Raw genomic sequence first — 17,671 nt, forward strand, 5'->3', positions numbered from 1 at the left:
CGATCGACAGCCCTAATATATATATATATATATATATATATATATATATATATATATATATATATATATATTTGGCAAGAAGGAGTTGTCTGTATTAATGGATAGAAAATAAAATCCAACAGGATTTGCCTAATCTGAATGCAGATTATTTGAGGATATTTAACACAAACCTGTGGCATAGGTTTAAAAACAGCACTGCAGACATGCATAAGAAATATAATCAAAAGTTTAACATCTTGAAGTTGGAATCGGAATTTGGTGCTTTGAAGAGTTGTAAAGCTTCAAAGCAGGTTTCTCTGCTATAAGAATAACATCCTTGCTCTACGCCCACCCTGCATTCAGATTGTGTATTGTATTCAATTCAACTTCAGTAAGGAAATGTGCTGGAGGTGGGGCCAGAGCTGTTCGGCACATGAAAACAAAAGAATGAGAGATTTCTTATTATAGCTCTTGAATTGAATTTAGTCATCACTTAAAAATTCTTCCAGATCTGCTGGTATGTACTAACAAATTAGCACATACACTTTATTTGTAATGAGGCTTTTTCATCTAAATATTAATTTTATGTTATGTTTAATGTTAAAAATTATTGATTGAGTATAATGTGTTATGCTGTGTCTACATCAGTGAAGATTATTTGCATTTTAACTAGAGCTGTCAAGTGATTGCAAAATAATTAATAGCATAAAATTGCATAATTATCCTGATTATTTCTGGAAATGATTTAATTTTCTAATCTGTTGACATTTTACTCAATTGAAAGATTTTAAGTGCAACAAGCCTATTTTACACATCAGCGAACTTCTACTGCTGCTGATTCATTGTTTGGGGATTTTGATAAAACCAAGGTTAAAATAGGATACTAAGATTGACTAAAGACTGGCTGTTTGCCATCAAGTTCATGTCAGCTAAAACATAACAACCAGTTATTTACAATGGGCTGACATTCATTGGCAATAATAGACATTGTCTTACAGAATGATGTTGCATGGATGAATAGAAAGAACACATCCAGAGTTTTCACTTTCACATGATGTTCTTTTGAAAATAATGAACAAACATTTACATTAGGCTTATGTGCAAAATATGATTTGGCAAAGTAATAGCCTTATTTTGCTTAAGTGTCAACAACAGGCTACGCTCTGGAGAGCAAAGAGGACATCTAGGCTTACTCTTGACAGCTCCAGAAAGTGAAATGTTAGTGACTACCATCAAACACAAAAAATCTTTACTCACCTTGCATTGACAAAACTGGAAGTAAGGGAATTATGAGAACAGAATCACAATTATTTTCGTTTAGTCTATCTTGGTGACATTATGTTAACATTAACACCACTGCAAGTGCCTCAGATGAAACCAGAGATGTATTCCACAATCATAAAGATATCCTGGTATCTTTTTCAGTGTCTGTTTGTTTAGAAGGAACTTCAATGAAATCACTGAAGTTAGCTGACAAACCGTAGCTTCAGTACTTAAATCATTTGCAGGTGCCGTTGATGGCTTATTGAGCAAATTTTACCACAAAGTTAATGTTTTTACTCACTTTAGCATCCATATCAATCAAGAAGGAAAATACAAGTTCTAATATAGCAACCATGTATGTAACAGTTGAAGTAACTTGAATTTCCCCTGGGGATCAATAAAGTATCTATCTATCTATCTATCTATCTATCTATCTAACAATCTAACAGCAGTAATAGCAGTGTAGAACATGCACATTTCACTTTTGACCAGATTTGTCTTGGTGTGTGGCCTTATCAAACCTAGTTCTTTCATTGACATGAGTGCACAACATTCATTTGTCAACTCGTGTGCCTGGCAAAATAATGAGCATTAGTGCACCAGTGTAAACTAGCAACGAGACTGAGATGACTTCCTGTTTGGCAGCTTTACCACCGTTTTTGATTGGCTGACAGTCCAGTGCTTTTGGAAATAAAAAAATGTAATTGATAACTTTTGCGAGGCTTAAATCCCAACACATTAACAATTATCAGCCAAAACGCGTAATTGAAGTGCCCCCTAAAGGAAATGTGTTGGAGATGGGGCCAGAGCTGTTTGGGAAATAAAAACAAAAAATGAGAGAGATTTCTTATTATAGCTCTTGTCACAATTGAAGGCCAAATGCCACCATATTTCTTGTGTGTCCTCATAATGTTGATGTGCCCATTTCTGACATTTACACCTTAAAACATGTCATCGTACTGTATACAAGACATATCACACGTGGATCCAAGCACATTTTGCCTGCCACTTGAGTGCAGAATCTGCGCTTTTCTTACAAGACCTGCAACTGTTAGAAGAAATGTCCATGGCTTTCTGGGCCGGGTTTCCCGAAAGCATCGTAAGCCTAAGATGGTCGTAAAGTCCTCTATACGAACGTCTTAAGATTTGCCGACTGTTTCCCGAAACCATCGTAGCTTAAGAGCATCGTGAAAACACGCGTAGATCTACAAGTGGTCCAGAGTTGTCGTTACCCGCTAAGAGCGTCTTAACAGGTAGCCTAGTTCTCACTGAGATCACTAACAGGACAAACAGGGGAATTACAACTTTGTGATTAATCAGATTTTAGCGTGCAAAACAGCAGACATTTAATGGTCATAATAATGTGATTAAAAGCAGACAAAAATGCAATCAAACAAGACGTTGCCAAAATAGTTCGCTATTATCTTTGTGCAAGTGTAGGCTATCTTGTATTAGGCCTATGAGGTAAAAGCAGAGAAAGGAACATGTGGTTTAGTCTGTGCTGCGTCAAAATCTAAGCCTAGGCTTATATGTTATTTAAGCCTACACATTTCCTCACTTTCTTATTCGATCTCTTTCTTATCTTCATGCGCCTTCTTAAGACACAGACATACTGTAAACGGTCAGGGACGGACTGGGACTGAAAAAAGGCCCTGGACTTTCTTCTAAATAGGTCCACTACCATACACAGTACACTCGCACACACTCCTTGTCCCTTGCTGTCTCAACTTTGTCATTGAAAAATAAAATAGGTGGTCACAATTTCCAAAAATGCAAATTATTTGCTGCTGGAGAATTTGGGCCCCAAAACATAAAATACTTTTGGGTCTCCCAAATGCTAGGGGGGTTTGAGGACATGCTCCCCCGTGTCGAAAATTGTGAAAAATAACCCCTTTACTGAAAATAATTCAGTGGAAATGCATGGATTCCAGTTGCTTCCAGTAGCAGCAACTGGAATCTATGCATTTCCACTGAATTATTTTTGGAATCTGATCCCTTATCATACCTATTCATTCGTACTCGTTGCTCGACTTATTGTGACTAAATTCAAGATGGCGGCGAACGGTAAACTTCCTGAAGGTACTGTCTGTATAAATTGTCTTGTAAATAAACTACCAGTGCTTTTTCAAAGTTCTCAATAGGCCTTTTCACACTGGGAAAATCGCCGCGATTTTATGTACCAGAATCGCAGAACGACTGTCCCTTTTTTTTCGTTCCGGCACCAGTGTGAATGGGTCAAGGCGGAAAGGGAAATCTGGGCGGGCATTTCAATGCTATGTCCAGGGGCGAAGTGGCAATCGGGACGGTCGGGAGTTTTCCCGGTGGGCCGGCCGAGGTGCGGGCCGGCCCACAGAGCTTCTAGCGCGGCCCTGCGTCGTACATGAGACATACATACATTTTTCTGCGAAAATCTCAAAGACTTACACTTAAAAGTTGCACTCATCTCTCCCATGCTGATTTTTGTGAAGGCTAGCCTTATTTTTTTTATCTTAATTCATTTTTGTCTTATTCAAGCGTTACAGAACTTTCATGGTCACAAATAAAAAAAATTACAATTTAATTTGTTTGTTCGTTCTTAAATTAACACAGGCCTAGGCTAGAATGGAGCAAAGCCTCCTGGGAATGGGGAATGTGTTTCTGGTTTATCCAATGAACGGATTGCAGGTCAAGTCTATTTACAGAAATGTAGGGGGATAAATGAGCGGCCCCTTGTCTAATGGCATGACCCTACAAGCGATAAAGTTTGAGGAAAATTGTTACTGTCTATAGGAAAACTACAGGATTTTTGACAGTTGACGGATTTGCGTGGTTGCTTGTTTGCTGTTTTACACATGGATGGAAGGCAGAGAGAAAGGTTAAGATCTAAAGCATTGATGTTATTGCTAGGCAGAAACTAGCACAAGCTAGTCTTATGTTGATATGTAGCCTATAGTCTAGCCTATGACTAATTAATGGGCCACTCAGGCTGATAAGTGGTTTGTGGAACTTGTTGGAACTGTCTATATGTAAGCCTTTATAGGCCTACTTTAATCTACCTTTTGAAAGTGCCTGGTTTTTCAATTATTTAATTACATGTGTTATTAAAGGAGAATTCCGGTGTGATATTGACCTGAAGTGTGTTGAAACATGATACCGAGTGTGAACGTATGTCTCATAGCCCATCTCGGCTTGTCCCCTGCACTCCAAAATCTGGCGCTAGTTAGCCGATGCTACCAACAGCTTTTTCAATGGTGGTGCTTCGGCATCGGGCTAGCCATGCAAATAAATCACTGTTTTACACCATTTACGAGGCTCAATGTATCTCCACACTTCATTGGTAGACTTCCAAGGGCCCTGACATTTAAAACGAGACATTGAGAACTTTGAAAAAGCACTGGTAGTTTACTTACAAGGCGATTTATACAGACAGTATCTTCACGAAGTTTAGCGTTTGCAGCCATCTTGAAGTCGAGCGACGAGTAAGAATGAACAGGTATGATAAGGGCTCAGATTCCAAAAATAATTCAGTGGAAATGCATGGATTCCAGTTTCTTCCAGTAGCAGCAACTAGAATCCAATTTTGTGGAAACTAATTGATAAATTGACTTAAATAATCTTCCGCTGGCAGGACGGTTACCCCCCTCCCCCCAACATTCTAAATCAATTGTATGCACCATATTGCTATGTAGCATAGTAATGTTATACACCACTTCAAAGCTTTGACTCTTGGGAATCCAAAAATGACAACTTTTTCCATGTACAATCTGTATAGTGCTTTACATTCTCAGAATAATCTTATTATGTCTCAATTAAATTTGATCCAAAATGCTCCCCTCCCCCTCCTCCGCTTTTGGTGCTACCCTGACTTCTGGCTGCAGTGTAGCTGCAGCACAATAAGTAGATGCAACATATTGGGTACTGAAAGATTCACAAGAATCCATAGAAATGTAATCTTCATGTTGTATTATCCAATAGTTGTACAGATGTATTGTCTATCTCATACACACTCATTGAAACAACAAACTAAATGCAAAAATAGAGACTTTTTTGTAATTATTCCATATTTTGTGGAGTCAGTCTATATCAGAACATCTGACATACAATCTAAATAATCCACAAGAAACCTCAAAGTGTTACCTTTCATTTGAGACCAGCATTATGCTTCTGCACAAAGGGGTTCATGTGCAGTAAGCATTTGATTATCAGTATGCATTTTGGATAACAAAAAGTCCTATGGAGAGTTTCCATAGGCATTTTACAAAACGCATGAGCATACCTTGGCAAATAATGGTCTAAAGCACTCATATTTTCATTCTATATTGATCTACTTTTGCACACAGCTTCACAAGACCTGGTGCTAGTAGTCCGTGAGCCAGGGCCTCAAAATATGGAAACCGTTACCGAAAAAGTGGCAAAGGCTACCATACCTTTTCTGAATGCCTGGAATCTCAGCTTTTCAATGATATATGATGGCCATCTGACAAGAGTAGCTGTTTTGAGTTATCACATATAATGTAAACTAAGGTTGAGAAAATAATGCGTATAAATCAAGCAGTACACTGACATAGCTGAACATCTATATTGGACATATTGGAATATTTTATTTTGTAATGTTTGGTATCATTTTAAAGGGGAGACTCTGAGCTTTCATTTAAATCCTTTTGTGAACATTTTGGTAGTACAGCCAAGTACAGCCAACCCTGGAGCTCTTTAAACTTTTAATCACACACATTTTCCTGCCATTTCCGCCTAAGTCATCTTTTGTCTTTTAATCCTGTGGCACCAGGGAGCATCAGAGAAATAAAATCCAAACACTGAAATACTGGCATGACCCTAAGGATTCAGAAAATGTATCATTTACCTATCATTTACCTACATATTATCTGATTTGGAGGGGGTGATTTTCAGTCTTATATCAGACATGGCGTTTGAGAAAATAATGTGTATAAATTAAGCAGAACACTGACATAGCTAAAAATCTAAAAATGGTATAACAAATAACAAATGAGACATGGATTCCTATGTTTTAAGGTGTGGTAAGCCCAATTATGACATTGCCATTACTGTAAAAAGGTCAAGGTTATGACCTTTAGGCATGGTCAATGACATTTTATGACATTTTCGAACAGATTGCATCATTCAAGGCCACGAGACTAATCAAACACTTCGTCGGAATCCTCCTTAGAGGAATAGGATTGTTTCTCATCAGCAAAGTCATCCTTCTGGTGCCAGTTCCCCAAAACGTTCTTATCACTAAGTAGTTCTTAACCTATTCCTTAACCTCGCTCTTAACGTTATGGCACGATTCCCGACACGTTCGTACGCTAAGTATATCTTCTGTAAGTCACACGTTCGTAAGGTTGGTCTTGACCATTCGTAAGCTCTCTCTTAGCGCTGTTTGAGCTCTCAAGACGCTAGTCGCCGCCACTGTGCAGCAGTGTTTAGAAATCAGCGCAGCTCAGTACAAGTCAAACTATGGTAGGCCGACAGTATGTTGACAATGTTGTGGCTCAACGATGATTTTATGTTATGGACATTTTAAGACTAATAATAAAATATGTTCGCAATGGATGCAGGCCTATTTACGAAGTTTACTTTATTTGGTATCAGAACTAATATGGTGGTAATTAGCCTAGGCTATTTAGTAATGTAATTAAAGCATTCAAATTGGCAATCACTTTTGATAATTAAAAGCTGGCAAAGAATTTGCCTCTAAATGGCTAAGATCTATAAATGGGTAAGCATGGTGGTGTCCAGTAAGCGACCAACTAGGCCTATGGCAGCGATCCAACGTGTCCTTGTATTGAATCAAAAACGCCGTGTAATCCATGTCGCTCCATAGCTCTTTTTTGTTGCTGTTGCACAAGTTATTCCGAAAGCTGGAAAACGGTGTCACCTTGTGCAAGCTCACCTCGTCCAGCAAAACTTCAAGTTCCTGTGACGAGAAGCTTGGTGTCCTTTTTTTACGTTGCTTCCCCACCATACTGTATCTAACTCTCTCTCTGTTCATTGTAGATAGGTTGCTTTTTATTGAAAACATTAACCAATGGCAATCATTTTTTTATTTGAACCTTGAATTTCCACTGGGGATGAATAAAGTATATATCTATCTATCAATACCGCATTAAACAAAAGTAACTGCAGCTGCTTGCCAATCAATTATAATTGTAAGATACCTTACCATTAATATAAAAGTGTATTACATCATTTTAAGAAGTTGTTAAACCCATGTCAAGAAGCGGCACAAGTGGCACAACGGGATAAGGAGGGTGGATGATTAGCGAGGGATAGGCCTACCCGGTTAGTCTACCCGTCACAACATATCGTGTGAACATATTACTGACAATGATAATTTAGTTAATAGTTTGTATTTTACTGATAACTTAAACTATCTTAAAATAAATGTTACTGGAATAATTTGAGAATAATTTGAGGAATACTTTACGAACCCTTCTTTTAACACATGACAAACCATATATCAGAATAAACAGGAGACCTTACCAAACATAAAGGTGTAAAGCAGTCCCCTGTACAGTTAGCCGTTCCAGAGTAATACAGTTTTGAATTTGCAGTAAAGTTTGACATACATGGATGTCTCCAAATTTGGGCTTTAAGTTTTACAATGTGTTTAAATTGTTCCACATGATTTCATAACGGGCCAAATACAAAATAAATGTTACAAATATTGCCTAGATATTGGTAAATCAGAGGACAGCTGACTAAGAGTTTGTGAAAGTAGCCTTAATGATCACAAAATGCTAAGCATGCATCTAGGCTATTTGAGTTTCTTAAAGCTGAGCTGTGCTTACATTGTTCAATACATGATTTCATAACAGGCCAAATATAAAATAAATGTTATATATAGCCTAGATATCTGTAAATATTAGATGATCAGATGATTTACAGTTCTATGTAATATGTCATGTTTCATGTTTTTTAAATGTTTCATACAGTGATGCAGGTCTACTGCAGTGAATGGGCTAAATACAACTTTGATCATTTTTATAGCCTACAACTGTATAGTTAACTTTGGCCTTGGTGCCCTGACATGTGGCCTTTGTGCCCCCCACCAAATATGCCCAACTGAAGGCCAAGTGGCCTTGCCCCCAGAATGGTGAAATTCCAAGCCTGCTTACAACTATAATTGATTGGCAAGTAGCTGCAGTTACTTCTGTTTAATGCGGCATTGATAGATAGATAGATACTTTATTGATCCCCAGGGGAAAATCAAGGTTCAAATTAAAAAAATGCCATTGGTTAATGTTTTCAATAAAAAGCAACCTATCTACAATGAACAGAGAGAGATTTAGATACAGTATGGTGGGGAAGCAACGTAATAAATGGGCACCAAGCTTCTCGTCAGAGGAACTTGAAGTTTTGCTGGACGAGGTGAGCTTGCGCAAGGTGACACCGTTTTCCAGCTTTCGGAATAACTTGTGCAACAGCAACAAAAAAAAGCTATGGAGCAACATGGACTACACGACGTTTTTGATTCAATACAAGGACACGTTGGATCGCTGCCATAGGCCTAGTTGGTCGCTTACTGGACACCACCATGCTTACCCATTTATAGATCTTAGCCATTTAGAAGCAAATTCAAATTGCCAGCTTTAATTATCAAAAGTGATTGCCAATTTGACGCTTTAATGACATTACTAAATAGCTAATTACCACCATATTTGTTCTGATACCAAATAAAGTAAACTTCATTAATAGGCCTGTATCCATTGCGAACATATTTTATTAGTCTTAAAATGTCCATAACATAAAATCATCGTTGAGCCACAACATTGTCAAGACTGCTGCACAGTGGCGGCGACTAGCGTCTTGAGAGCTCAAACAACGCTAAGAGAGAGCTTACGAATGGCCCAGACCAACCTTACGAACGTGTGACTTACAGAAGATATACTTGGCGTACGAACGTGTCGGGAATTGTGCCATAACGTTAAGAGATAGGTTAAGGAATAGGTTAAGAACTACTTAGCGATAAGAACGTTTTGGGGAACCGGCCCCTGGTTTCCTTGTACTAGCCATTTTCGTTGTAGCCTATTCTGTCTGTTTGTATAGCATACAGCGCGCAAGCTTTGGTCAATTTCTGTAACAGAAACAGTGGCACCTATAGGCCTGGGATATGAAGTAACGTGTTGAGTTGTGTTGAGATGGATCCGTTTAGACGCAAATATTCTTGATACGGTTCCAGGGAAGACGGAGGAAAAAAAGATCAGTTTGGTACGTGTGGACTAGCCAACAGTCCCTCTTGATGAGCAGGACAGAAACTCAAGTACTGCTTGTGGACCAATGGAGACATTGAACCAGTCTATGGAGAGCTGCAAGTCACCATCTTGGTCCACTCTAGACCAGCGGTCCCCAAACACCGGGCCGCAGGACATTCCTAACTCGGCCCTATGACATGAGTTTTAAAAAAATGCATGCAAACTAAACTAAATTTAATTCGCAATAATGTCATGTTTTTACATGGCATAGGTCTATATGCAGTTGTTTGATTGCACGCATGTTTGCATTTTGCAAGGTCTATTATCTTACGTCTGTCTGTCCCGCCTTCAACACTTTTACATATTGCCTTCTGCGCTGCGCAGCCTCAGGTCAGCTCACTTCACTTGATCAGTTCTTGGCGAACGGTAGTGTCACACGAAGTTAGCTAAACTGCTAGAATGAGCAACAAAAAACAAGCATCTTTAGCAGGTCACTGGCCAGTGTTTGAGTTGCGAGAGCCGCTGCAGAGAAAAAAAGTCACCGTTAGCTGCACATTTTAGTGATGAGGATGGGGTGTCAAAACTCGCTTACCTGTGTGACACAATCGGGTTGCTTAATGACCTCAACCTGTCACTCCAGGGGAGAATGACGACTGTCTTTAAACTGGCAGATAAAGTCGCAGCATTTAAAGCAAGCTTGATTTGTGGGGACGACGAGTGGACTGGGGTGTATTGATATGTTCCAAACAGTAGTGGGGGTTAGAGACTGGGAGAGACTGAGGCAGGGCCCTTTCTCTCGCAGCTGGTGCGCGATCACCTTGTTGCGCTTTCAAATGAGTTTGAGCGTTACTTCCCATCCTCCAAAGATCCACGGCAAACCAATGAGTGGGTCCGCAACCCATTTGTCAATATCCCGAATAGTCCTAACTTGTCAGCGCAGGAGGAAGAGCAGTTGATCGAAATTGCAAATGACTGTGGTCTTAAGAGTGTGTATAAGGAAACCTCTCTGGCGGGTTTTTGGATCAAAACCAATGCAGAATATCCCGAGATAGCCGTAAAAGCGCTGAAAACGTTTCCCACCACGTATCTATGCGAGGCCGGGTTTTCGGGAATGACTGCAACTAAGACCAAATTGCGCAATCGACTGGACATTTCAAACACACTGAGGGTGTCTGTCTTCCATCACCCCCAGATGGAAGCTTCTTGTTGCAGGGAAACAAGCAGGGCTCACACTGATTATATTCGTAATGCACGTTTAGTTCCCATGTTTTGTTCCCATATTTTGTTAAGCATGTTCACACTTTAGCTTCAAGTTGTTCAATATTCATAGTTCATATTGTTCAATTTTCACTTCTTCAAGTTCATGTTTTTCACAAGAGATCGTTACCTTCACTGTTCATACATAACTGGAGCTAGTTCTTTTCAAGTAATGCATGCACAACACATATGGAACATGGAACCCCCGACCCCCCCCACCGGTCCGTGAAAAAAAAATAGGAATCAAACCGGTCCATGGTACATAAAAGGTTGGGGACCCCTGCTCTAGACCACCCATGCTCAACTGGGGAAGGAACTTCAGGGTTGTTCTCAAGGCATCTTCTCCAGATAGCACCTTGATAGTTAGCTCTGAGACAGTGCTTCCTGAGAGAATCTGCGCATGGAGGTAACTGCCAGGATTCTATGCCTTTCTTTGCACAAAAAAGTGCATACCTCATTTCATTGATGTTGGTGATTCTGGACTTGGAGCTGTACATTAACTCCTGTAAGGCTGCATACAACTCAGGTGTCCAGTCGGCCCCAACCCTCTGAAAGGTCTCACAGAAGTTTTCATTCTTCTGAAGAAGTTTTAGGACTGACACTTTATCACGACCTGCAAATGCACTTACAGTGTCACAGCCTGTGTATGCGTGTAAACTAGGCAAAGCCTGACACAACTGTGAACCCAGACCATGATCAAGTTGTGAGATGTTTATGTAACTGGTGCGATTCTTTGTCCCTGTCTTCAGGAACAGGTCACATGTGAGTGCGTCACTGGTAGCCAGGCTTATCACCAAGACATCAGTGTCATCAGACACAAGGATGACAGATTTGTGACTAGTCCTTGAAGCATGGCAAGCATGGACTAACATACGGGTGGCAGCCTCTTCCTGAGTGGACGACAGGTCTGCTACCTTGTGTACTCCCTGTTGGGTCAGCTTGTAACACTGATCTTTGGTTGTAGTGTACAGAACCTTTTCACCGAGTCTTGTTCTAGACTGTTCTTTGCTCCAATCTTTGAGCAAGAAGGTAGTAAGATTTGTTTTGTTGTTGTTGCTTTGTAGGAATCTTTTCCATTGCTGAACTCTGTGCCCTGCAAGTGATCTGTCTGAGCTCTGTGCTGAGTCTGCACCTCTGGCCACTCTCTCCATGTGTTTGATAGAAGCCTCATTATATACATCAAAAACAATGTCAACACGGGTGCTGTGACTTGCTTCAGCTAGCACAGTGGACAAGGCATAGTCTGCAATATCAGCAAATGTCTTGCCATCACCGTTCAGCTTCTGAACAAGTGCCATGCCATCTATTACGCAGGTGGAATTTAATGGCAATGATTCAGCAACACATGGGAACTTGAGCAGTTGCTTGGCAAGTGAGGATTTGCAGGTCTTCCTCACATTGCCATCTGGTGAAGCAAGAGCCCACGGAAGTGGTCCAAGGGGATGAGATAACACCTCCTTCAGGTTGAGCTGTCTACTCTGTGCAATCAGTACCATCTGGGCAAATATTCGATTATCAGCTTTGAGGATAACTTCTTTATTCCCAGTTTTGCATGTCTTTGCCTTTCCCTGCATTGAGGAGAACGTTTTCAGTTTCATCTTGGAGAGTGGTGCATGGAACTGCTTTGCAGGAGGATTACTCTTAACATGCTCAGCAGAGAAGGTTCTGTAGGCATTCTTGCCAATGGTGTGTGAATTCAGAAGGTCTTCAGCAACATCTGCTGGTGTACTTCTAGTAGACAGAGGAACAAGGGACTCACCACCTGCAAATGGATTTATCCAACTAGAATCCAACAGATCCACAGTGCTTGTAATGTGTTCTTCGTCTTTGCCGTCTTTGCCAATTCTGCTTTGTCCAAGGTCCTTGTGAGAACAGTCAGTTTGTTGGAACCCCAGGGAGCTTTTCAATATAGAAAGGTAAGTGCTTTTGTACTCGGCAGTAAGGTAATATCTTGAGACAGCTGCTGGGTTCAAGCTGAACCCTTTTGTGCCTCCAGCTGTCTGAGTGTCCCGATTGACAGTTTCCTCTAGGGTCTGGTCAATCGGAACCCTGCCAAATGTGTTTGTTGCACTCACCTGGGCCGAAAAGCCACCTTCACAGAGAAACATGTACAGATCTGGTTTCTCATGTTCAATATGGCTCATCTCTGAGTAGTAAGCAGTGAGTGACCTTGCACAATTCAGATTAAGTATAAGTATAAGTACATATACTCTTTTGATCCCGTGAGGGAAATTTGGTCTCTACATTTATCCCAATCTGTGAATTAGTGAAACACACTCAGCACACAGTGAGGTGAAGCACACACTAATCCCGGCGCAGTGAGCTGCCTGCAACAACAGCGGCACTCGGGGAGCAGTGAGGGGTTTGGTGCCTTGCTCAAGGGCACTTCAGCCGTGCCTACTGGTCGAGGTTCGAACCAGCAACCCTCCAGTTACAAGTCCGAAGCGCTAACCAGTAGGCCACGGCTGCCCCACGGCTTATCACTGGCAAAGGTCCAGGGGATGATTGATCGAATGCTAGCCATGTGCAATGCCCAGTTTCCTTAACGTGATGCCCTCACAAGGTTAAGTACAACCTCCACCATGTCAATATATGACATCCAGAAGCTGGCCAGTGGACCTTGCTGAGACCTGAGATGCTGCAGGAATTCACAGAAGTACTGATGGACCTTTCTGAAGACTGTACGGTCAAGTGATTCTTCTACAGTGGTTGATGATATACCCTCAGAAAAGACACTCAAGTCTAGTGGCAGGATATCTAGGAGATCGTGGGCATCAGGATGGTTCTCTGTGAGCCACTGGGGAAACTTATTCCAGACTAGCCTCAGGAGGGCTTCATACATGATTTTGTACTTATGGCCATCCAAAACACCACTGACAGATCCCCCAGCCACAGCTCCAGATTCAATGCATATGTCCCTTAGCCCTGCAGCCTGAAAGCGCTTCCCAATCACACCCAGGAACATACAGATGGTGTGGAAAACTCCAAGTCTTGGCACAATGTTGGGAAACCTGTCTCTGTGTGCCCACAGAATTTCTGTAACTTTACAGTAGAGAGCCTGATCAAAGGCAACTGACATGTTGCTGATGTGTAAGGAAGTCATGATTTTTTTTTTACTTTGAAGGAGAATCTCATGAACAGTTGCCATCTGGGTGGCCGGGGCATTGATGGTTGGCAGATAGCTGACAACACTGGGAATAACATCCACAAAGTTTGATGCTAAGATATTGTAACCTGTCCAGCTAGGGACGCTTTGATTTGTGGCAGAGTGCAGTCTGCATAGCAACCATAAGAAGTTCTTCTTCTTTTTTTTTTTTCCTTTAATTTGTTTATTGTTTTTCCAAGTACAAATATAAACACACATGATACTGAAATGTGGTATATATCTATGGCACAACAGGGAAAAAAAAAAAATCAAGAAATTGAATTAAGAAGTTATACCACACATTGTTGTATGAAAACAATGATACACAGAACCCCCCACCCACCCATACATACATACATACATACATACATACATACATACATACATATATTTACCACAAAAAAACAAACAAACAAAAAAACACAATTAAAATAATAATAAAAATAAATAAATAAATAAAATAAATAATAATAATAAAAAAAAAAATAAAAAAAATAATAATAATAATAATAATTTTTTTTTAAAAAAAAAACACACAAAGCCTGCTTTCTACAGAGAAATGTCACTACAGTGGTCTGTCTGTTATCTATTTAATTAAACAGTGTGTACCCAGCTCTAGTCCGTCACAGAGGAAAGGTTCAAATTGTCTATGTAATGAGAAAGACAACCCCATGTTTTATAGAACCTGCGGGTAGAGCCCTTGATGGTATGTCCTATTTTTTCTAACTTCATAAAAGAAAGGATATCTTTAATCAAGGAGCTGAATGAGGAGGCATTTGGAGACTTCCACCTCAGCAAGATTAAACGTCTTGCCACAAGTGTGATGAATGCAACGAAGTCAGCTTTATATGAAGAGAGGGGTACTGTAGGAGGGAGAACACCAAACAAAGCAGTAAAAGGAGAGGGAGAAATTGTCACTTCCAAGACATCTGATAGGATTTCAAAGACCTTGGACCAGTACTCATATAGATTTGGACAAAACCAGAGTGTATGTGCCAAGGATGCAGGTGATGAGTGACACCGCTCACATGTGGGGTCAACATCTGGGAAAAACTGGCTTAATTTGACCTTAGTCCAATGGATACGGTGTACAATCTTGCATTGGATCAGGCCATGTTTAGCGCATATTGATGAAGAATGTACGCGGTGTAAAATTGAGTCCCATAGTTCATCTGAAATCTCATCCCCCAGGTCCCCCTCCCATTGAGTTTTAATTAAGTTGAGACTTATTGGTCGAAAGGTGTACATACTATTATAAATATAAGATATCATTCTTCTAATATTTGGGAGAGGCATAAAGAGGGAGTCAGTAGGGCTGGCAGGTGGTGCGTTAGGAAAATTAGGATATAAGGATCTAACAAGGCTACAGTACGTATCTGTAGGTATCTAAAGAACTGCGGCTTGGTCAATTTATATTTTTCAGACAGTTGTTGGAATGATGCAAATAAGCCATCTATATACAAGTCATTAATTGTCTTGATACCTAACTTAGACCATACCGACCATGCTCCGTCAATCAGGGAGGGTGGAAAAACAGGATTTGTAGTAAGAGGAGAATGGATGGACAGAGTTTTTAGGTTGAAATGTTTTCTAAACTGGTTCCATATTCTCAGTGATGCTTTAACACATACATTTTTAGTATATGGGCACAGAGGGAATCCAAGGGGGGAGTACATTAAGGCCTTCAAAGATGCGGATTTACAGGACAAAGCTTCCATCTGCAACCATGTGGGGGGTGGACTGAGTATGTCTGAATGCAGCCAGTAATGTAAGGCTCTAATATTGGCTGCCCAATAATAATATTGAAAATTTGGTAATGCCATGCCCCCGAGTTTTTTAGGCCTTTGAAGAAATGATTTGCGAATTCTAGGTGTTTTCCTATTCCAGATGAACTCTGTGACCAAACGGTCAATCTTGTGAAAAAATGTTTGCGGAAGAAAAATTGGGATACTCTGAAAAAGGTAGGAGAATTTAGGAAGGGTTTTCATTTTAACAGAATTGATTCTTGCTGGCAGTGATAGGGGCAGTAAAGACCACTGTTCAAAGTCTTTCTGTATGCGGGACAGCAGACTGGCAAAATTGAATTTGAATAAGTCCTGGAACTGGTCTGTGATCTGTACTCCTAGGTAGGTAAATCTGTGGGTTGCTATCTTAAATGGGAAAGAGTGGGTAGGGTATGCTCTAGCTGCAGCATTTAATGGGAACAACTCACTTTTGCTCAAGTTTAATTTGTAGCCTGATATAGAGCCAAATGTTGCAAGAGATTGAAGTGCTGCAGGTATAGATGTGGACAGGTTTGATATATACAGCAAAAGATCGTCCGCATAAAGCGACACCCTATGTTCTATACTTGATCTAAATACGCCTGTAATTCCCTGATTGGATCTAAGGAGAACAGCCAGTGGTTCAATTGCTATAGCAAACAGAAGAGGGCTCAATGGGCATCCTTGTCTAGTGGAGCTGTGTAGGCAGAAATATTCAGAAAAGTTGTTATTAGTTCTGACTGAGGCCTTTGGGTCAGAATATAATAGTTGAGCCCATGTAATAAATGTATGTCCAAGGCCAAATTTCTGCATTGTGTAAAAGAGGTATGCCCATTCCACCCGGTCAAATGCTTTCTCCGCATCAAGGGAGATCAAGGCTTCAGGGGTACTAGATGAGGGTTGGTTATAGATTATATTATAAAGCCGCCTCAGGTTGTAGAATGAATACCTATTTCTAATAAATCCTGTCTGATCTGAGGATATGATGGTCAGCAGTATAGGGTCTAAGCGGAACGCTAATAATTTAGAAAGTAACTTTAAATCCACATTCAACAAACTAATAGGTCTATAAGAAGCACAGTCCAAAGGGTCTTTATTCTTTTTAAGAATTAAAGATATGGTGGCTTGAGTGAGAGTTGATGGAAGGGTATGCTTTGTATATGATTCATTATACATATCGACCAGTAAGGGAGCCAATAGTGGAAAAAAAAATCTGTAAAACTCTATGGGGTAACCATCAGGTCCTGGACACTTTCCAGACTGCATTGAGGCCATAGCAGTCCCAAGTTCTACTACAGACAAAGGCTGATCCAATCGGCTAGCGGCCCCCTCATCCACCTTTGGGATGTCCAGTGAATCAAAAAAAGGGTCAAAGGCGGTATGATCGGGAGGGTGTTCAGATGCATATAACGAGCTGTAGTAGTCCTTAAAGTGATCATTAATTTGTTTTGGATCTGTTGTCGTACCTAGAGGGGTCCTAATTTGAAGAATCTGGTGAGAGGAGGATTCCTGTTTGAGTTGGTGTGCAAGCAGACGGCCTGCCATATCCCCCTGTTCATAATACTTATACCTAGATCTGAGTAGCAGTTCTTCCTCTCTCTGCGTAGAACAAATGTTAAAGTTTGCTTGAAGGGCCAGGCGTTCTTTATATAGATCAGGGGAGGGGTTGGCTGCATATATTATCAAGTTGACCAATTTTCTGCATCAGGCTAGACAATTCTTCCTCCCTCATCTTCCTTTCAAACGCATTGTATGAAATAATGCTCCCTCTGAGATATGCTTTCAATGCCTCCCATAGAGTTGATGCAGATATATCAGGAGTTTTATTAATCTCTATAAAGGTGTTGATCTGATTGGAGATGAATTGGATAAAGTCATCACTAGATAGCAGGCGAATGTTAAAGCGCCAAGGTGGCCGTGTTGAATGAAGCCCATCAAAACCTATTGTCAAGGAGATTGGCGCGTGGTCGGATATTACTATGGGATTATATGTCACGGACTGAACTGAAGGTAATAAATTGTTATTTATTAAAAAATAATCAATGCGTGTGAATGTTTGATGGACATTAGAG

General features: G+C 40.4%; 1 protein-coding gene across 4 annotated transcripts in view; it reads left to right on the forward strand.

Annotated features, from left to right (window-relative positions):
• Nucleotides 1-388: 388 nt before the first annotated feature.
• The window catches only part of LOC121678030 (carboxypeptidase N subunit 2-like), a 57,958-nt gene continuing 40,675 nt past the window's right edge, over nucleotides 389-17,671 (forward strand). For all 4 annotated transcript variants that reach the window (XM_042057210.1, XM_042057211.1, XM_042057208.1 and 1 more), the window contains exon 1: nucleotides 389-496. The gene's annotated coding sequence lies outside the window, so the exon portion shown is untranslated. The remainder of the gene's footprint in view (nucleotides 497-17,671) is intronic.

This window comes from Alosa sapidissima, chromosome 12 (genome assembly GCF_018492685.1).
Source record: "Alosa sapidissima isolate fAloSap1 chromosome 12, fAloSap1.pri, whole genome shotgun sequence".
NCBI classification, from domain to species: domain Eukaryota; kingdom Metazoa; phylum Chordata; class Actinopteri; order Clupeiformes; family Clupeidae; genus Alosa; species Alosa sapidissima.